We start from the raw sequence: 22,818 nt of genomic DNA on the forward strand, positions 1-22,818 counted from the left end.
TTGTGGGTGTGAATTATGACTTGAATTATTTTTAGTGTCCTCAAGTTTAGTTTGGAACTCGTATTACATTGTTGACTGAATTTTAATATTATGGATTTTAAGACAAGGTCAAACCTCCTGAATGTGATAAATCGGGGAGCGTGACAGAGGTGGTATCAGAGCATTATTTGAGGATCACTATAAGATAGTTGATACATTTGATTTGCAAAGTTATATTGAGATTTAGCAAATTACATAGAAATCGATGAAAAATTTCTATGATATCTTTTAGGGATCCAGGATGCATCTGGTCGTCTTGAGGAAAGAAGTACGAATGGCAGTGAAGTCGAATTTCTAAATTTTAGAGGATGGCTTATTGACATTTGGGATGGATTTTATGATGTGGTTTCGTTTAGATGAGTTGGCTTTGGATTTTATGAATCATTGAGTGTTGTGTCGTATGATTATAACTACCAAGTCTTATGAATTGTGGATTGTGGGTGTGAATTATGACATGAATGATTTTTAGTGTCCTCAAATTTAGTTTGGAATTCGTATTACATTGTTGACTGAATTTTAATATTATGGATTTTAAGACAAGGTCAAAACTCCTGAATGTGATAAATCGGGGAGCGTGACAGAGGTGGTATCAGAGCATTATTTGAGGATCACTATAAGATAGTTGATAAATTTGATTTGCAAAATTATATTGAGATTTAGCAAATTATATAGAAATCGATGAAAAAATTCTATGATATCTTTTAGGGATCCAGGATGCATCTGGTCGTCTTGAGGAAAGAAGTACGAATGGCAGTGAAGTCGAATTTTTAATTTTTAGAGGATGGCTTAATGACATTTGGGATGGATTTTATGATGTGGTTTCGTTTAGATGAGTTGGCTTTGGATTTTATGAATCTTTGAGTGTTGTGTCGTATGATTATAACTACCAAGTCTTATGAATTGTGGATTGTGGGTGTGAATTATGACTTGAATGATTTCTAGTGTCCTCAAATTTAGTTTGGAATTCGTATTACATTGTTGACTGAATTTTAATATTATGGATTTTAAGACAAGGTCAAACCTGCTGAATATGATAAATCGGGGAGCGTGACAGAGGTGGTATCAGAGCATTATTTGAGGATCACTATAAGATAGTTGATACATTTGATTTGCAAAATTATATTGAGATTTAGCAAATTACATAGAAATCGATGAAAAATTTCTATGATATCTTTTAGGGATCCAGGATGCATCTGGACGTCTTGTGGAAAGAAGTACGAATGGCAGTGCAGTTGAATTTTTAAATTTTAGAGGATGGCTTAATGACATTTGGGATGGATTTTATGATGTGGTTTTGTTTAGATGAGTTGGCGTTGGATTTTATGAATCTTTGAGTGTTGTATCGTTTGATTATAACTACCAAGTCTTATGAATTGTGGATTATGGGTGTGAATAATGACTTGAATGATTTTTAGTGTCCTCAAATTTAATTTGGAATTCGCTTAAGATTGTTGACTGAATTTTAATAATATGGATTTTAAGACAAGGTCCCACCTCCTGAATGTGATAAATCGGGGAGCGTGACAAAGGCGGTATCAGAGCATTATTTGAGGATCACAAGAAGATAGTTGATACATTTGATTTGCCAAATCTTTTAGGGATCTAAGATGCATCTGGTCGTCTTGAGGAATGAAGTACGAATGGCAGGGAAGTCGAATTTTTAAATTTTAGATGATGGCTTATTGACATTTGGGATGGATTTTATGATGTGGTTTCGTTTAGATGAGTTGGCTTTGGATTTTATGAATCTTTGAGTGTTGTGTCGTATGAATATAACTACCAAGTCTTATGAATTGTGGATTATGAGTGTGAATTATTACATAAATGATTTTTAGTGTCCTCAAATTTAGTTTGGATTTCGTATTACATTGTTGACTTAATTTTCATATTAGATTGCTGACTGAATTTTAATAATATGGATTTTAAGACAAGGTCCCACCTCCTGAATGTGATAAATCGGGGAGCGTGACAAAGGCGGTATCAGAGCATTATTTGAGGATCACAAGAAGATAGTTGATACATTTGATTTGCCAAATCTTTTAGGGATCTAAGATGCATCTGGTCGTCTTGAGGAATGAAGTACGAATGGCAGGGAAGTCGAATTTTTAAATTTTAGATGATGGCTTATTGACATTTGGGATGGATTTTATGATGTGGTTTCGTTTAGATGAGTTGGCTTTGGATTTTATGAATCTTTGAGTGTTGTGTCGTATGAATATAACTACCAAGTCTTATGAATTGTGGATTATGGGTGTGAATTATTACATAAATGATTTTTAGTGTCCTCAAATTTAGTTTGGATTTCGTATTACATTGTTGACTTAATTTTCATATTAGATTGCTGACTGAATTTTAATAATATGGATTTTAAGACAAGGTCCCACCTCCTGAATGTGATAAATCGGGGAGCGTGACAAAGGCGGTATCAGAGCATTATTTGAGGATCACAAGAAGATAGTTGATACATTTGATTTGCCAAATCTTTTAGGGATCTAAGATGCATCTGGTCGTCTTGAGGAATGAAGTACGAATGGCAGGGAAGTCGAATTTTTAAATTTTAGATGATGGCTTATTGACATTTGGGATGGATTTTATGATGTGGTTTCGTTTAGATGAGTTGGCTTTGGATTTTATGAATCTTTGAGTGTTGTGTCGTATGAATATAACTACCAAGTCTTATGAATTGTGGATTATGGGTGTGAATTATTACATAAATGATTTTTAGTGTCCTCAAATTTAGTTTGGATTTCGTATTACATTGTTGACTTAATTTTCATATTAGATTGCTGACTGAATTTTAATAATATGGATTTTAAGACAAGGTCCCACCTCCTGAATGTGATAAATCGGGGAGCGTGACAAAGGCGGTATCAGAGCATTATTTGAGGATCACAAGAAGATAGTTGATACATTTGATTTGCCAAATCTTTTAGGGATCTAAGATGCATCTGGTCGTCTTGAGGAATGAAGTACGAATGGCAGGGAAGTCGAATTTTTAAATTTTAGATGATGGCTTATTGACATTTGGGATGGATTTTATGATGTGGTTTCGTTTAGATGAGTTGGCTTTGGATTTTATGAATCTTTGAGTGTTGTGTCGTATGAATATAACTACCAAGTCTTATGAATTGTGGATTATGGGTGTGAATTATTACATAAATGATTTTTAGTGTCCTCAAATTTAGTTTGGATTTCGTATTACATTGTTGACTTAATTTTCATATTAGATTGCTGACTGAATTTTAATAATATGGATTTTAAGACAAGGTCCCACCTCCTGAATGTGATAAATCGGGGAGCGTGACAAAGGCGGTATCAGAGCATTATTTGAGGATCACAAGAAGATAGTTGATACATTTGATTTGCCAAATCTTTTAGGGATCTAAGATGCATCTGGTCGTCTTGAGGAATGAAGTACGAATGGCAGGGAAGTCGAATTTTTAAATTTTAGATGATGGCTTATTGACATTTGGGATGGATTTTATGATGTGGTTTCGTTTAGATGAGTTGGCTTTGGATTTTATGAATCTTTGAGTGTTGTGTCGTATGAATATAACTACCAAGTCTTATGAATTGTGGATTATGGGTGTGAATTATTACATAAATGATTTTTAGTGTCCTCAAATTTAGTTTGGATTTCGTATTACATTGTTGACTTAATTTTCATATTAGATTGCTGACTGAATTTTAATAATATGGATTTTAAGACAAGGTCCCACCTCCTGAATGTGATAAATCGGGGAGCGTGACAAAGGCGGTATCAGAGCATTATTTGAGGATCACAAGAAGATAGTTGATACATTTGATTTGCCAAATCTTTTAGGGATCTAAGATGCATCTGGTCGTCTTGAGGAATGAAGTACGAATGGCAGGGAAGTCGAATTTTTAAATTTTAGATGATGGCTTATTGACATTTGGGATGGATTTTATGATGTGGTTTCGTTTAGATGAGTTGGCTTTGGATTTTATGAATCTTTGAGTGTTGTGTCGTATGAATATAACTACCAAGTCTTATGAATTGTGGATTATGGGTGTGAATTATTACATAAATGATTTTTAGTGTCCTCAAATTTAGTTTGGATTTCGTATTACATTGTTGACTTAATTTTCATATTAGATTGCTGACTGAATTTTAATAATATGGATTTTAAGACAAGGTCCCACCTCCTGAATGTGATAAATCGGGGAGCGTGACAAAGGCGGTATCAGAGCATTATTTGAGGATCACAAGAAGATAGTTGATACATTTGATTTGCCAAATCTTTTAGGGATCTAAGATGCATCTGGTCGTCTTGAGGAATGAAGTACGAATGGCAGGGAAGTCGAATTTTTAAATTTTAGATGATGGCTTATTGACATTTGGGATGGATTTTATGATGTGGTTTCGTTTAGATGAGTTGGCTTTGGATTTTATGAATCTTTGAGTGTTGTGTCGTATGAATATAACTACCAAGTCTTATGAATTGTGGATTATGGGTGTGAATTATTACATAAATGATTTTTAGTGTCCTCAAATTTAGTTTGGATTTCGTATTACATTGTTGACTTAATTTTCATATTAGATTGCTGACTGAATTTTAATAATATGGATTTTAAGACAAGGTCCCACCTCCTGAATGTGATAAATCGGGGAGCGTGACAAAGGCGGTATCAGAGCATTATTTGAGGATCACAAGAAGATAGTTGATACATTTGATTTGCCAAATCTTTTAGGGATCTAAGATGCATCTGGTCGTCTTGAGGAATGAAGTACGAATGGCAGGGAAGTCGAATTTTTAAATTTTAGATGATGGCTTATTGACATTTGGGATGGATTTTATGATGTGGTTTCGTTTAGATGAGTTGGCTTTGGATTTTATGAATCTTTGAGTGTTGTGTCGTATGAATATAACTACCAAGTCTTATGAATTGTGGATTATGGGTGTGAATTATTACATAAATGATTTTTAGTGTCCTCAAATTTAGTTTGGATTTCGTATTACATTGTTGACTTAATTTTCATATTAGATTGCTGACTGAATTTTAATAATATGGATTTTAAGACAAGGTCCCACCTCCTGAATGTGATAAATCGGGGAGCGTGACAAAGGCGGTATCAGAGCATTATTTGAGGATCACAAGAAGATAGTTGATACATTTGATTTGCCAAATCTTTTAGGGATCTAAGATGCATCTGGTCGTCTTGAGGAATGAAGTACGAATGGCAGGGAAGTCGAATTTTTAAATTTTAGATGATGGCTTATTGACATTTGGGATGGATTTTATGATGTGGTTTCGTTTAGATGAGTTGGCTTTGGATTTTATGAATCTTTGAGTGTTGTGTCGTATGAATATAACTACCAAGTCTTATGAATTGTGGATTATGGGTGTGAATTATTACATAAATGATTTTTAGTGTCCTCAAATTTAGTTTGGATTTCGTATTACATTGTTGACTTAATTTTCATATTAGATTGCTGACTGAATTTTAATAATATGGATTTTAAGACAAGGTCCCACCTCCTGAATGTGATAAATCGGGGAGCGTGACAAAGGCGGTATCAGAGCATTATTTGAGGATCACAAGAAGATAGTTGATACATTTGATTTGCCAAATCTTTTAGGGATCTAAGATGCATCTGGTCGTCTTGAGGAATGAAGTACGAATGGCAGGGAAGTCGAATTTTTAAATTTTAGATGATGGCTTATTGACATTTGGGATGGATTTTATGATGTGGTTTCGTTTAGATGAGTTGGCTTTGGATTTTATGAATCTTTGAGTGTTGTGTCGTATGAATATAACTACCAAGTCTTATGAATTGTGGATTATGGGTGTGAATTATTACATAAATGATTTTTAGTGTCCTCAAATTTAGTTTGGATTTCGTATTACATTGTTGACTTAATTTTCATATTAGATTGCTGACTGAATTTTAATAATATGGATTTTAAGACAAGGTCCCACCTCCTGAATGTGATAAATCGGGGAGCGTGACAAAGGCGGTATCAGAGCATTATTTGAGGATCACAAGAAGATAGTTGATACATTTGATTTGCCAAATCTTTTAGGGATCTAAGATGCATCTGGTCGTCTTGAGGAATGAAGTACGAATGGCAGGGAAGTCGAATTTTTAAATTTTAGATGATGGCTTATTGACATTTGGGATGGATTTTATGATGTGGTTTCGTTTAGATGAGTTGGCTTTGGATTTTATGAATCTTTGAGTGTTGTGTCGTATGAATATAACTACCAAGTCTTATGAATTGTGGATTATGGGTGTGAATTATTACATAAATGATTTTTAGTGTCCTCAAATTTAGTTTGGATTTCGTATTACATTGTTGACTTAATTTTCATATTAGATTGCTGACTGAATTTTAATAATATGGATTTTAAGACAAGGTCCCACCTCCTGAATGTGATAAATCGGGGAGCGTGACAAAGGCGGTATCAGAGCATTATTTGAGGATCACAAGAAGATAGTTGATACATTTGATTTGCCAAATCTTTTAGGGATCTAAGATGCATCTGGTCGTCTTGAGGAATGAAGTACGAATGGCAGGGAAGTCGAATTTTTAAATTTTAGATGATGGCTTATTGACATTTGGGATGGATTTTATGATGTGGTTTCGTTTAGATGAGTTGGCTTTGGATTTTATGAATCTTTGAGTGTTGTGTCGTATGAATATAACTACCAAGTCTTATGAATTGTGGATTATGGGTGTGAATTATTACATAAATGATTTTTAGTGTCCTCAAATTTAGTTTGGATTTCGTATTACATTGTTGACTTAATTTTCATATTAGATTGCTGACTGAATTTTAATAATATGGATTTTAAGACAAGGTCCCACCTCCTGAATGTGATAAATCGGGGAGCGTGACAAAGGCGGTATCAGAGCATTATTTGAGGATCACAAGAAGATAGTTGATACATTTGATTTGCCAAATCTTTTAGGGATCTAAGATGCATCTGGTCGTCTTGAGGAATGAAGTACGAATGGCAGGGAAGTCGAATTTTTAAATTTTAGATGATGGCTTATTGACATTTGGGATGGATTTTATGATGTGGTTTCGTTTAGATGAGTTGGCTTTGGATTTTATGAATCTTTGAGTGTTGTGTCGTATGAATATAACTACCAAGTCTTATGAATTGTGGATTATGGGTGTGAATTATTACATAAATGATTTTTAGTGTCCTCAAATTTAGTTTGGATTTCGTATTACATTGTTGACTTAATTTTCATATTAGATTGCTGACTGAATTTTAATAATATGGATTTTAAGACAAGGTCCCACCTCCTGAATGTGATAAATCGGGGAGCGTGACAAAGGCGGTATCAGAGCATTATTTGAGGATCACAAGAAGATAGTTGATACATTTGATTTGCCAAATCTTTTAGGGATCTAAGATGCATCTGGTCGTCTTGAGGAATGAAGTACGAATGGCAGGGAAGTCGAATTTTTAAATTTTAGATGATGGCTTATTGACATTTGGGATGGATTTTATGATGTGGTTTCGTTTAGATGAGTTGGCTTTGGATTTTATGAATCTTTGAGTGTTGTGTCGTATGAATATAACTACCAAGTCTTATGAATTGTGGATTATGGGTGTGAATTATTACATAAATGATTTTTAGTGTCCTCAAATTTAGTTTGGATTTCGTATTACATTGTTGACTTAATTTTCATATTAGATTGCTGACTGAATTTTAATAATATGGATTTTAAGACAAGGTCCCACCTCCTGAATGTGATAAATCGGGGAGCGTGACAAAGGCGGTATCAGAGCATTATTTGAGGATCACAAGAAGATAGTTGATACATTTGATTTGCCAAATCTTTTAGGGATCTAAGATGCATCTGGTCGTCTTGAGGAATGAAGTACGAATGGCAGGGAAGTCGAATTTTTAAATTTTAGATGATGGCTTATTGACATTTGGGATGGATTTTATGATGTGGTTTCGTTTAGATGAGTTGGCTTTGGATTTTATGAATCTTTGAGTGTTGTGTCGTATGAATATAACTACCAAGTCTTATGAATTGTGGATTATGGGTGTGAATTATTACATAAATGATTTTTAGTGTCCTCAAATTTAGTTTGGATTTCGTATTACATTGTTGACTTAATTTTCATATTAGATTGCTGACTGAATTTTAATAATATGGATTTTAAGACAAGGTCCCACCTCCTGAATGTGATAAATCGGGGAGCGTGACAAAGGCGGTATCAGAGCATTATTTGAGGATCACAAGAAGATAGTTGATACATTTGATTTGCCAAATCTTTTAGGGATCTAAGATGCATCTGGTCGTCTTGAGGAATGAAGTACGAATGGCAGGGAAGTCGAATTTTTAAATTTTAGATGATGGCTTATTGACATTTGGGATGGATTTTATGATGTGGTTTCGTTTAGATGAGTTGGCTTTGGATTTTATGAATCTTTGAGTGTTGTGTCGTATGAATATAACTACCAAGTCTTATGAATTGTGGATTATGGGTGTGAATTATTACATAAATGATTTTTAGTGTCCTCAAATTTAGTTTGGATTTCGTATTACATTGTTGACTTAATTTTCATATTAGATTGCTGACTGAATTTTAATAATATGGATTTTAAGACAAGGTCCCACCTCCTGAATGTGATAAATCGGGGAGCGTGACAAAGGCGGTATCAGAGCATTATTTGAGGATCACAAGAAGATAGTTGATACATTTGATTTGCCAAATCTTTTAGGGATCTAAGATGCATCTGGTCGTCTTGAGGAATGAAGTACGAATGGCAGGGAAGTCGAATTTTTAAATTTTAGATGATGGCTTATTGACATTTGGGATGGATTTTATGATGTGGTTTCGTTTAGATGAGTTGGCTTTGGATTTTATGAATCTTTGAGTGTTGTGTCGTATGAATATAACTACCAAGTCTTATGAATTGTGGATTATGGGTGTGAATTATTACATAAATGATTTTTAGTGTCCTCAAATTTAGTTTGGATTTCGTATTACATTGTTGACTTAATTTTCATATTAGATTGCTGACTGAATTTTAATAATATGGATTTTAAGACAAGGTCCCACCTCCTGAATGTGATAAATCGGGGAGCGTGACAAAGGCGGTATCAGAGCATTATTTGAGGATCACAAGAAGATAGTTGATACATTTGATTTGCCAAATCTTTTAGGGATCTAAGATGCATCTGGTCGTCTTGAGGAATGAAGTACGAATGGCAGGGAAGTCGAATTTTTAAATTTTAGATGATGGCTTATTGACATTTGGGATGGATTTTATGATGTGGTTTCGTTTAGATGAGTTGGCTTTGGATTTTATGAATCTTTGAGTGTTGTGTCGTATGAATATAACTACCAAGTCTTATGAATTGTGGATTATGGGTGTGAATTATTACATAAATGATTTTTAGTGTCCTCAAATTTAGTTTGGATTTCGTATTACATTGTTGACTTAATTTTCATATTAGATTGCTGACTGAATTTTAATAATATGGATTTTAAGACAAGGTCCCACCTCCTGAATGTGATAAATCGGGGAGCGTGACAAAGGCGGTATCAGAGCATTATTTGAGGATCACAAGAAGATAGTTGATACATTTGATTTGCCAAATCTTTTAGGGATCTAAGATGCATCTGGTCGTCTTGAGGAATGAAGTACGAATGGCAGGGAAGTCGAATTTTTAAATTTTAGATGATGGCTTATTGACATTTGGGATGGATTTTATGATGTGGTTTCGTTTAGATGAGTTGGCTTTGGATTTTATGAATCTTTGAGTGTTGTGTCGTATGAATATAACTACCAAGTCTTATGAATTGTGGATTATGGGTGTGAATTATTACATAAATGATTTTTAGTGTCCTCAAATTTAGTTTGGATTTCGTATTACATTGTTGACTTAATTTTCATATTAGATTGCTGACTGAATTTTAATAATATGGATTTTAAGACAAGGTCCCACCTCCTGAATGTGATAAATCGGGGAGCGTGACAAAGGCGGTATCAGAGCATTATTTGAGGATCACAAGAAGATAGTTGATACATTTGATTTGCCAAATCTTTTAGGGATCTAAGATGCATCTGGTCGTCTTGAGGAATGAAGTACGAATGGCAGGGAAGTCGAATTTTTAAATTTTAGATGATGGCTTATTGACATTTGGGATGGATTTTATGATGTGGTTTCGTTTAGATGAGTTGGCTTTGGATTTTATGAATCTTTGAGTGTTGTGTCGTATGAATATAACTACCAAGTCTTATGAATTGTGGATTATGGGTGTGAATTATTACATAAATGATTTTTAGTGTCCTCAAATTTAGTTTGGATTTCGTATTACATTGTTGACTTAATTTTCATATTAGATTGCTGACTGAATTTTAATAATATGGATTTTAAGACAAGGTCCCACCTCCTGAATGTGATAAATCGGGGAGCGTGACAAAGGCGGTATCAGAGCATTATTTGAGGATCACAAGAAGATAGTTGATACATTTGATTTGCCAAATCTTTTAGGGATCTAAGATGCATCTGGTCGTCTTGAGGAATGAAGTACGAATGGCAGGGAAGTCGAATTTTTAAATTTTAGATGATGGCTTATTGACATTTGGGATGGATTTTATGATGTGGTTTCGTTTAGATGAGTTGGCTTTGGATTTTATGAATCTTTGAGTGTTGTGTCGTATGAATATAACTACCAAGTCTTATGAATTGTGGATTATGGGTGTGAATTATTACATAAATGATTTTTAGTGTCCTCAAATTTAGTTTGGATTTCGTATTACATTGTTGACTTAATTTTCATATTAGATTGCTGACTGAATTTTAATAATATGGATTTTAAGACAAGGTCCCACCTCCTGAATGTGATAAATCGGGGAGCGTGACAAAGGCGGTATCAGAGCATTATTTGAGGATCACAAGAAGATAGTTGATACATTTGATTTGCCAAATCTTTTAGGGATCTAAGATGCATCTGGTCGTCTTGAGGAATGAAGTACGAATGGCAGGGAAGTCGAATTTTTAAATTTTAGATGATGGCTTATTGACATTTGGGATGGATTTTATGATGTGGTTTCGTTTAGATGAGTTGGCTTTGGATTTTATGAATCTTTGAGTGTTGTGTCGTATGAATATAACTACCAAGTCTTATGAATTGTGGATTATGGGTGTGAATTATTACATAAATGATTTTTAGTGTCCTCAAATTTAGTTTGGATTTCGTATTACATTGTTGACTTAATTTTCATATTAGATTGCTGACTGAATTTTAATAATATGGATTTTAAGACAAGGTCCCACCTCCTGAATGTGATAAATCGGGGAGCGTGACAAAGGCGGTATCAGAGCATTATTTGAGGATCACAAGAAGATAGTTGATACATTTGATTTGCCAAATCTTTTAGGGATCTAAGATGCATCTGGTCGTCTTGAGGAATGAAGTACGAATGGCAGGGAAGTCGAATTTTTAAATTTTAGATGATGGCTTATTGACATTTGGGATGGATTTTATGATGTGGTTTCGTTTAGATGAGTTGGCTTTGGATTTTATGAATCTTTGAGTGTTGTGTCGTATGAATATAACTACCAAGTCTTATGAATTGTGGATTATGGGTGTGAATTATTACATAAATGATTTTTAGTGTCCTCAAATTTAGTTTGGATTTCGTATTACATTGTTGACTTAATTTTCATATTAGATTGCTGACTGAATTTTAATAATATGGATTTTAAGACAAGGTCCCACCTCCTGAATGTGATAAATCGGGGAGCGTGACAAAGGCGGTATCAGAGCATTATTTGAGGATCACAAGAAGATAGTTGATACATTTGATTTGCCAAATCTTTTAGGGATCTAAGATGCATCTGGTCGTCTTGAGGAATGAAGTACGAATGGCAGGGAAGTCGAATTTTTAAATTTTAGATGATGGCTTATTGACATTTGGGATGGATTTTATGATGTGGTTTCGTTTAGATGAGTTGGCTTTGGATTTTATGAATCTTTGAGTGTTGTGTCGTATGAATATAACTACCAAGTCTTATGAATTGTGGATTATGGGTGTGAATTATTACATAAATGATTTTTAGTGTCCTCAAATTTAGTTTGGATTTCGTATTACATTGTTGACTTAATTTTCATATTAGATTGCTGACTGAATTTTAATAATATGGATTTTAAGACAAGGTCCCACCTCCTGAATGTGATAAATCGGGGAGCGTGACAAAGGCGGTATCAGAGCATTATTTGAGGATCACAAGAAGATAGTTGATACATTTGATTTGCCAAATCTTTTAGGGATCTAAGATGCATCTGGTCGTCTTGAGGAATGAAGTACGAATGGCAGGGAAGTCGAATTTTTAAATTTTAGATGATGGCTTATTGACATTTGGGATGGATTTTATGATGTGGTTTCGTTTAGATGAGTTGGCTTTGGATTTTATGAATCTTTGAGTGTTGTGTCGTATGAATATAACTACCAAGTCTTATGAATTGTGGATTATGGGTGTGAATTATTACATAAATGATTTTTAGTGTCCTCAAATTTAGTTTGGATTTCGTATTACATTGTTGACTTAATTTTCATATTAGATTGCTGACTGAATTTTAATAATATGGATTTTAAGACAAGGTCCCACCTCCTGAATGTGATAAATCGGGGAGCGTGACAAAGGCGGTATCAGAGCATTATTTGAGGATCACAAGAAGATAGTTGATACATTTGATTTGCCAAATCTTTTAGGGATCTAAGATGCATCTGGTCGTCTTGAGGAATGAAGTACGAATGGCAGGGAAGTCGAATTTTTAAATTTTAGATGATGGCTTATTGACATTTGGGATGGATTTTATGATGTGGTTTCGTTTAGATGAGTTGGCTTTGGATTTTATGAATCTTTGAGTGTTGTGTCGTATGAATATAACTACCAAGTCTTATGAATTGTGGATTATGGGTGTGAATTATTACATAAATGATTTTTAGTGTCCTCAAATTTAGTTTGGATTTCGTATTACATTGTTGACTTAATTTTCATATTAGATTGCTGACTGAATTTTAATAATATGGATTTTAAGACAAGGTCCCACCTCCTGAATGTGATAAATCGGGGAGCGTGACAAAGGCGGTATCAGAGCATTATTTGAGGATCACAAGAAGATAGTTGATACATTTGATTTGCCAAATCTTTTAGGGATCTAAGATGCATCTGGTCGTCTTGAGGAATGAAGTACGAATGGCAGGGAAGTCGAATTTTTAAATTTTAGATGATGGCTTATTGACATTTGGGATGGATTTTATGATGTGGTTTCGTTTAGATGAGTTGGCTTTGGATTTTATGAATCTTTGAGTGTTGTGTCGTATGAATATAACTACCAAGTCTTATGAATTGTGGATTATGGGTGTGAATTATTACATAAATGATTTTTAGTGTCCTCAAATTTAGTTTGGATTTCGTATTACATTGTTGACTTAATTTTAGATGTAAATGGATCTTGAAATTTTTTACTATGTTCCATACGATAATATTAATTACTCATTTGGTTGCATTCACTTGTTCACAAACATTGGTTTAGCAACAGTTCATTCTATAACATGACTAGCACTAATTTTGAGGTCATTTTATGTTCCACTCATCGTCATATAGTGGTGTAATGCTGGAATACTACCTGAAGGGTTCTAAATTCTAACAAAAGGATGTACTTATATCTGTTGTCTTAAATGCGAAGAAATTATGTGTTTGTCAATTTGTTGTAATATCATTCTATTTTCTAATTATCTAAGCACATTTATAGGTGGTGATGTTACAACTTCTACAAGGTCTTTCATGTTTTCCGTTTCCTAATTTGCTGGTAGTAAATTGTTTTGTTATTATAAGCTTTTGTACCATTTGTAAGAATTATTTACCAACTTATTCAATTAGTGCTACTCAAAGTTATCCTTATCTTAAATTATAATATTTGTTTATTTTGTGAAAAAAGAAGCGACACTATGCACATAACAATAGCAATAAAACTAATTGGACTGTATAGTCTCATGATTATGTCTGTCTCTTGAAATATTGCATAGTTCTCCACTTTGCTTTTTCTTAATCTATTTATGGAAGCTCATGCCAACCTTAAATCTGTATTTGGGTCTCACTACTACAGCCTTGTGGTTCACATGGGTTTAGAAAATGGTTGAGTGTTGTGTTCCTTTCAATTCATTCTCTCTCTCTAAAATTGATGGAGGAATTAGATTGTGATGAAGTTGGGAATTAAGGTTTCACACCAGCCTCTTGCAAATTGTAATTTTGAGTTAGATTGACATGCAATGTTTGTTAACTATTTAGACAAAGAAGACTTGCAAGTGTGGTTGGTACAAGACAATCAAGGTTATTTAGCTTGGACATGAAGGAGCTTTTGAGGGTCAACTAATCGATGATTTTTACATTCCTAAATTCACAAAAGTAGATAAGTCTTTATCATCTTAAAAAATGTTGAAGTTGCAATCTTCTATATTCATCAACATGCATTTGATGTAGATCATTATCTGCACATGTTAATTTATACCCGTGGATATATATATCATATACTTTATTTGACATGTAAAACCAAACAACAAGAATAGTGATTAAACTCGTAGGGTACTTTATGAAATTTTTTAATTAAAAAAATAAGGAGGTGGTACTTTCCATAACTTTGTAGAAGAATAAGTAGTTTTGCTGATTTGTTTATCTAGTGAGGATTAATATAGTCGAAGGGTCAGGCGCTAAAAGATACCAAAGTGCTAAAATACCCATGACATTAGTTGTGTGCTTAAGTGAAATTAGACACTCCCAAATATTAAATCTAAAATACATGATAAATTTAATCTTTTCCAAAACACTAGGAAGTGGCTGTGAGTTGTTATTAGTTGGCATGGGAAGAGGGAGGAGGTATGATAGAGGGTTGTCGGTTGGGACGGGTGATTGTGGGTTTATCGATTGGGAGGGGAAAAGGGGAAGAAGGACAAGGCATGAGATAGGGTTTTTCTTGATGGTGCTCTTAGCCTCTCTCAACATATTGAGGAGCTCAGGGAGAGTCACCTCAAGCTTGCTCATGTTTAAATTTATAATGAACTGAGAAAAGGAGTCTGGGAAGGTCTAAAGCATAAGATCTACACGCAGGTTATCCTCTAGGACCATTCCTAGACCCGTGAGCTTCTTTATCCACTCAATCATTTTACGCACATGGTTCTAAACCAGTATCCTCTAAGTCATCTTAGCGCTAAAGAGAATGAATCTTGCATTTATCTTTTTATGTTGTCTTTGTAACTCAGGAGTTATGAAGCTCAATCTGTAATGCGGAGCAAGAGTGGAATCGTTTAGGTACCTCACGTAACAAGCGATCTCATCCTTACTTGCCCCTTCCTCAGGAGTGGGCATCATTGTGTCAAGGGTGTATGTGCTTTTCTCCATCATAAGAATGATTCTCTAGTTGCATAGCCAATCCATGTAATTTGGAGCAGTGAGGCGGTTGACATCATGTATGTCATGTAAGGGATTTAAAAGCGACATGCTTTTGACCAATAAAAAGATGTAGCAGAAAAATAAATATCTCGCAAAACACATAACTCCCTTCGATACGTGAATCAAAAACCCTCGGCATATCTCTAGTGGGGATCATGATCTAATCGGTGCCTTAATGTAACCTCACAGGACTCGACCAATCATAGTTAGCTCGAAATGGCATGCAACTTCGTCGATCATAACTCCTTATGATTCTTGTCCTATTCGGCCTTTGAAACATCATAGCCTGATTCGATGATATACCCTCGAGAGTCTTCCCTTACAAAGGCATTGTAAAATTTTACAAGAAAGAAAAGTTAAGCCTAGGGTTTATTGGACCTTTTGAGGTCATTGAGATGATTGGTTCTATTTCTTACAGGCTTTGCCTTGCAACTATCTTTATGTCACATCCATGATATATTTCATGTTTTAATGCTCAGAAGATATATATCATATTTCTCTCATGTCATTAAGTATGAGTTGATTGCAATCGAAAAAGACTTGTCTTACATAGAAGAGCCCACTCTGATCATTGATAAAAAAAGAGACAATCCTAAGAAATAGAGTCATGTCTCTCGTTAAAGTAATTTGGAAGCATCATTTACGATTGATAAGACGTGAGAACTAGAGGTAGAAATGAGGAAAGGTTATCCTCATCTTTTCGTCGAATTATGTATGACAAATTTAGAGGACTAAATTTTATTTTAAGGATGGGAGAGTGTAATATCTCTAATTTTTGAAAATTTTGTAAGGGCTTATTTGTAATGTAAGGACCTGTTTATAAATATAAGGATTGTTTAATAATTCTTTTGTAATAAATAATTTTATATTATAAGTTTTTTGCCACGGACCTAAATGTGAACCTTAGCAATTTGATATGATTTATGAAAAATTCATATTAAGTTTTTAAAAAAATAGAAGACATGTGTCACTTGCTAACCTTCAAATGGTGCTAGTTATGTTTGTTCAATGGACACGTAAGCTTCTTTCAGGCATGTTTGCTATCTTGCAATACTTGTGTTAGTCAAACCTAAGTAATTAGAGGTGAAATTAAACGAAAATTTACCAAATGAGAGAAACTTGCTGCAACCAAAGTAGGCTTGATAAGAGAAGAGAAGAGGAATTGATGTAGAAGTTTTGCTTTGGCTTGATGTTTTGGATCCATTCCTCACATTTGGTAATCAAATGTTTCCAAGGCTAGTGTTAAATGTTTTTGTTGTATAACTACACTTAGCGTCTAACTAAATGTTGATGGTAAATATGAATTTGTGTGTTTTGTAGAGGTTTTAAAGGACCTCTCATGTTTTGAATTTTGGAATGTTAAGTTTAATTTGTATAATTATACAAACTTATGATAAATGTTTGTTTTGTGATTGTATGAATTCTCACACTTGTCGTTTTATGATGTAGTTATCGTTTAATTGAGTAGACTTTGGATTTTATGAATTATTAAGTGATGTGGTGTATAACTACATAGGCTTAAGAATTGTGGATTATGAGTGTCAATTATGACTTGATTTCTAGTGTCCTCAAATGTGGTTTAGATCCAGGATTATATTGTTGATTAAATTTTAATATTATGGATTTTAAGACAGGTTCACACCTCCTGAATGTGATCATTTGGAAGGCGTGATAGAGGTGGTAGCATAGCATGATTTGAGGATCACTGAGATATTTGATACATTTGATGTGCAAAATTATATTGAGGTTTAGTAATTATATAGTGATCGTTGAAAATTTTCTTTGATGTCTTTTAGGAATTTAGGATGATAAGGACTTCTGGTCCACTTGTTTCATCTTCCTCTGTTGAATCTATAGGGCCTTTCGATCTAGTGGGTCCCGTCGTCAGCTCTTTGCTCTCGTTTCAAGATGAGTCAGATTCGATGATATGCTCTCGAGGGTCTCCCTTTACAAAGGCATTATAAGATTTTAGAAGAAAGAAAAGTTAAGCCCAAGGTTTATTGGACATTTTGAGGTCATTGAGAGGATTAATTCTATTGCTTTCAGGCTTTGCCTTGAAATCAATTTTATGTCGCATCCATGATATATTTTATGTTTTAATGCTCAGAAAATATATACCAGATTTCTCTCATATCATCAAGTATGATTCGATTGTGAAAGTCTTATCTTAAATGGAAGAGCTCACTCAGACCATTGATAAGAAAGAGATCTTAAGAAATAGAATTATTCGTCTTGTTAAAGAAATTTGGAAGCATTATTTTACGGATGATACGACCTGGGAACTAGAAGAAGAAATGAAGAAAGGCTATCCTTATCTTTTTGTCGAGGGAGGTATGACAAATTTAGATGACTAAAATTTTCTTTTAAAGAGGGCAGGGTGAAATATCTCTCATTTTTTAAAGTTTGTCACCTTCCAAATCCTTGTGTTAGCCAAACCTAAGTAATTTGAGGTGAAATTAATTGAAAATTACCAAATGAGAGAAACTTGCTACAACCATCGTAGGCTTGATAAGAGAAAAGAAAAGAAATTGAAATAGAAGTTTTGCTTTGGCTTGATGTCACATCCATGATATATTTCATGTTTTAATGCTCAAAAATACATACCAGATTCCTCTCATATCATTAAGTTTCAGTCGATTGCAATTGAAAAAGACTTAGTCTTACAAGGAAGAGCCCACTCAGACCATTGATAAGAAAGAGAAGATTCTACGAAATAGAATCATTCCTCTTGTTAAAGTAATTTGGAAGTATCATTTCACGGATGATACGACCTAGGAACTATAGGAAGAAACGAAGAAAGATTATCCCTGTCTGTTCGTCGAAGGTGGTATGGCAAATTTAGAGGTCTAAATTTTCCTTTTAAGAAGGGTAGAGTGTAATATCTCTCATTTTTAAAAATTTTATAGTGGCTTATTCATAATGTATTTATGACTTGAATGATTTTTAGTATCCTCAAATGTAGTTTGGATCATCGATTCTATTGTTAATTAATTTTTAATATTATATATTTTAAGACGGTCACACATCCCGAATGTGATAATTCGGGCAGCGTAACAGAGGAGGTATCGGAGTATGATTTGAGGATCACTGAGATATTTGACACATTTGATTTGTAAAATTATGTTGAGGTTTGGTAAATTATTTAGAGATCGATGGAAATTTTCTTAAAGGACTTTTAGGAATCTAGGACGACAAGGATATCTGGTCCTCTTGCTTCATTTTCTCATGGGTCCCATTGTCACCTTCATGCTTCCGCTGTGGCTCCTCATGTAATTGCATCATAATCACAGATACGCAGGCCGTAAAAATATTAATTAAATCAATAATCTTATGATTATTATAAGAAAATTATGATTTGAATATTATGATAAAAAAGCAAGACTCAATGATATTGATGGACTCTATCTAGTTGCAATATGATCTAATTCAACAAATTTAAAAGGGACAACTATGAGATCCACATTTAATCTACTTGAGAAACAAAGTAGAAAAGGGTTTAAAGTTGAATTTTCAAATTTTAGAGGATGGCCTATTGAGATTTGAGATAAAGTATGTGTTCCAAAAGACCCAGATATCAAGAACCAAATCCTAAATGATTGTTATAATTTAATGTACACCATGCATCTCGGTAGCACTGAGATGTATAGAGATCTCTAAATTCATTATTTGTGGGAAGGGATGAAGAAGGAGATAGTAATGTATGATTCAAAGTGTTTGACTTGTCAGCAAAACAAAGCAGAACACCAGAGACTAGAGTTATGTTGCAACCGTTAGATATTCTTGAATGGAAATGGAAATATGTTTCCATGGATTTTGTTTCAGGACTACCCAGAACCTCGAGAAAGCATGTTGTTATTTGGGTTATCAATGATCGGTTTACCAAACCTACAAATTTCCTATTGATAAATTTGACTTATTCTCTTGATAAGCTTGCAGATTTATATATCAATGAAATAGTAAGACTTCATGGTGTTCAAAAGAGATCATCTCTAATAGAGACTTCATAATTCTTTCAAGATTATGGAGAAGGTTACAAAAATATATTGCACTAAAGTCAAGTTTAGCACTGCTTGTCACTCTTAAACCGATGGTCAATCATAAAGAACCATTCAAACTCTTGAAGATTTGCTTAGAGCTTATATCATGGATTGGAAAGGTGATTGGTATTAAGATATGTCTCTTGTTGAATTCACTTAGAATAGTAGTTACCATTCGAGCATTCCAATGGCTCCTTATGAAGCTTTGTTTGGGTGAAGGTACAGAATACCTATATGTTGGGAGGAAGTTGGCGATAGAAAGTTGTTTGCACCAGACAATGTACAAGAGACTACTGAAAAGATTCGAGTTCTATTAATAAGTCTAAAGATTGCTCAAAGTCGCCATTAGAACTATGTTGACAATCGAAGACGAGATATTAAATTTCAAGTAGGTGATTTTCTATTCCTGAAGGTCTCCCCTTACAAAGGCAATGTAAGATTTTGGAAGAAAGAAAAGTTAAGCCTAAGGTTTATTGGACCTTTTGAGGTTATTGAGAGGATCGATTCTATTGCTTACAGGCTTTTCCTTGTAACCATCTTTATTTCACATCCATGATATATTTCATGTTTTATTACTCAGAAAATATATACCAGATTCCTCTCATATCTTCAAGTATGAGCCAGTTGCGATCGAAAAAGACTTGTCGTACATGGAGGAGCCTACTTAGGCCATTAATAAGAAAGAGAAGATCCTTATAAATAGCATCATTTTACGGATACGACATAGGAACTAGAGGAAGAAATGAAGAAAGGTTATCCTCATCTTTTCGTCGAAAGAGGTATTGAAAATTTCGAGGACTAAATTTTCTTTTATGTAGATGAGAGTGTAATATCTCTCATTTTTTAAAATTTTTTGAGTGCTTATTTGTAATGTAAGGACTTTTTTTTAAATATAAGGATTGTAGCTTGTTGACTGCACACTAGCAATTAGCAGTCCATTGCTTACAGCTTCATCAGATGCATAACATATGTATCACCTATGATCTATTTTCTGTATTTACTATAAGGTACTCTTTAGAGAAAAGTAATGAGGATAAACAAGCTCGTCCTGAACAGCCATATATTGGTGGAATAGCTTATGGCGGCTATGCACGAAAGATCATAATTTCCACTAATTCAAGCAAAATTTAGCTATTTCTCTGCATGCATGCTACACTTTTTAACTGGTTTTCAAGATTAACTTTCTTTTACCAAGTTTACAGTCATTTTTCTGATCAATAGCATTGCTACCTTGTATGTCTCAGAAATAGTTTCTTCCTAATTGGATTTTGGATCAACGTTCACGCATAGATCTGGTCAGTCAGGAATATATGTTTGTTGATTGGTTTCTTCTTCCTTTCTTCTTTTGATGAGTGTGGGGATTTAGAGATGTTCCCAAATTGCCATAAAATAATTCAAATCCATGGTCGAGTTGGTGAACAAACATGTATCATGATGCATAGTGTATTATATGGGACACTCAATATACATTCCAAGTAGATGTCTTCATTATATAATAGATTATTGGTCTAGATGGTGTGGGTCGACATTTTTATTACCCTATGTATGGACCTTGGGTGATTGGGTTGTAATATACACACAACTAGGAAATAAGTAAGATGCTCATTTTTGTCCGAGTGTTACAATGACACAAGCTAAAATTTAGAAGCTGCAATATTGAACTAACTGATGAAATGGTATGTAGAAAAAAAAAAGGGTCACTTAGGCAAGCATACAGTTGCTACTTTACATTGTATGTTCACATTATCCCTGGCTTTACAGCAAAGCTTGTTAGGCATAGATTTTTTATCAGTGAATATTGAAATCGTCCCTTACTGATAGATAGCAAAGAGGTCTAAATGATAAATCACTTATTTCTTGCTGTTAACCACCTTTCTATGGCCTGTAGTATATGTACATGTTGAGCCAGTGTCTTGACTCCCGAGCATGTCCCGATTTTTTTATTTGTGATTATTACTGAATTGAACAATTAGCATTATATTCAGCTTCTCTATTCTAATATGTCATCGATGCAGAATGTCTCCTCTTAAGTTTATGGGATGTTTTATTTTTAGTTTAAATTCTCTTTAAGGTTTGCTATCAACAACGTTTGTTGTGTAATAAACTCCAAATTTTGCAAGTTTTTAAGTTTGGTCGAAAGGTTTAGATTCTGCATTGTAGTTGGGTTTCCATTTTAAGCAAAAAGAGAATAGCTTTTCAGCTTCTTGGTTTGGGGTTACTGGTTTAGGACTTGCACATTTTTCTTGGTTGTAGACTTTTCTGTTACGCAGAGTCATTACTAATGACAATGTGCTGCAGATTGTTGTAAAAATTTTGCACAAAATTCCCACCCAGCATGGTCTTGCACGCATAGGGGACCATCCGGAGTACCTAATGGAGGCAGTTAAAGAAGCTGTGACTTTAATAGGTCCTGTTAATGGCTATGCAGAGCTCAGATTTTGATGGTAACTGAGATTGGTTGTGAGATAAGTATATAATTTACAGGCATGACAGAGTATGCATGTCAGAACGGTCGTATGATGTGGTGTGCAGATGTTTATGGTGTTTTTGCTTATTGGAAGGGTTGAAGGAAAGCTAGTATTATTTTAGTTGACCGGACCCGTAGCGAGTCCGATCATCGATCGTCAGAATAAAGTTGCTCGACTCGGGCGATTTTGCGAAAATATATATATATACATATATTATTTTAGTCATCTTGTTATCTTCGCAGCATGAGGTAAGCTTACCCAACGGTTTTTTCACCCACGGTGGTATATATATATATATATATATATATATATATATATATATATTCATTTATCTACGGTATAAATCAAAACATGTTATTTATTTTGGACACTTTCTGAGTTTTACGAGAAAATGTTTGATATCATGGACTATCTAGAATAATTAGAATTGCTTTTTGTTCAACACAAACTGTGAAGAACCGATCATTAAATTATATTAATCATTCATGTGTTCATTAAATAAATCAGTCACTCCTTATTTGATTTTTGGTTTTCAAATTTTGAGTTTAAATCTGTATGTCCGCTAAATCAAGGGACTCAAATCAAACTTCAAACAAAATTATATGATATATCTACGAGCGCACACAAACATACTCCTATAGAATAGAGTCGCGTAAGATTCATGGTACTTACGTAACTCATCTAAACCTAACATGTATGAAAAAGTCAAATCCACTTAATCATCTCTTCCAATGTATTTGTTATGATGTTGACTCCTCGTTTGAGGATACAGGAACAGGGTATTGGACCCAAGAATGAACCCTTTGAATGA

At 34.0% G+C, this 22,818-nt stretch overlaps 1 long non-coding RNA gene across 1 annotated transcript in view; it reads left to right on the forward strand.

The window, feature by feature from the left end:
- The window catches only part of LOC108952099 (uncharacterized), a 47,690-nt gene extending 25,463 nt beyond the window's left edge, over nt 1–22,227 (forward strand). The window contains exon 3 of the long non-coding RNA XR_010478954.1: nt 21,838–22,227. This is a non-coding gene — a long non-coding RNA (uncharacterized LOC108952099). The remainder of the gene's footprint in view (nt 1–21,837) is intronic.
- Nucleotides 22,228–22,818: the final 591 nt, after the last annotated feature.

Source organism: Musa acuminata, chromosome BXJ1-9, assembly GCF_036884655.1.
Source record: "Musa acuminata AAA Group cultivar baxijiao chromosome BXJ1-9, Cavendish_Baxijiao_AAA, whole genome shotgun sequence".
NCBI lineage: Eukaryota > Viridiplantae > Streptophyta > Magnoliopsida > Zingiberales > Musaceae > Musa > Musa acuminata.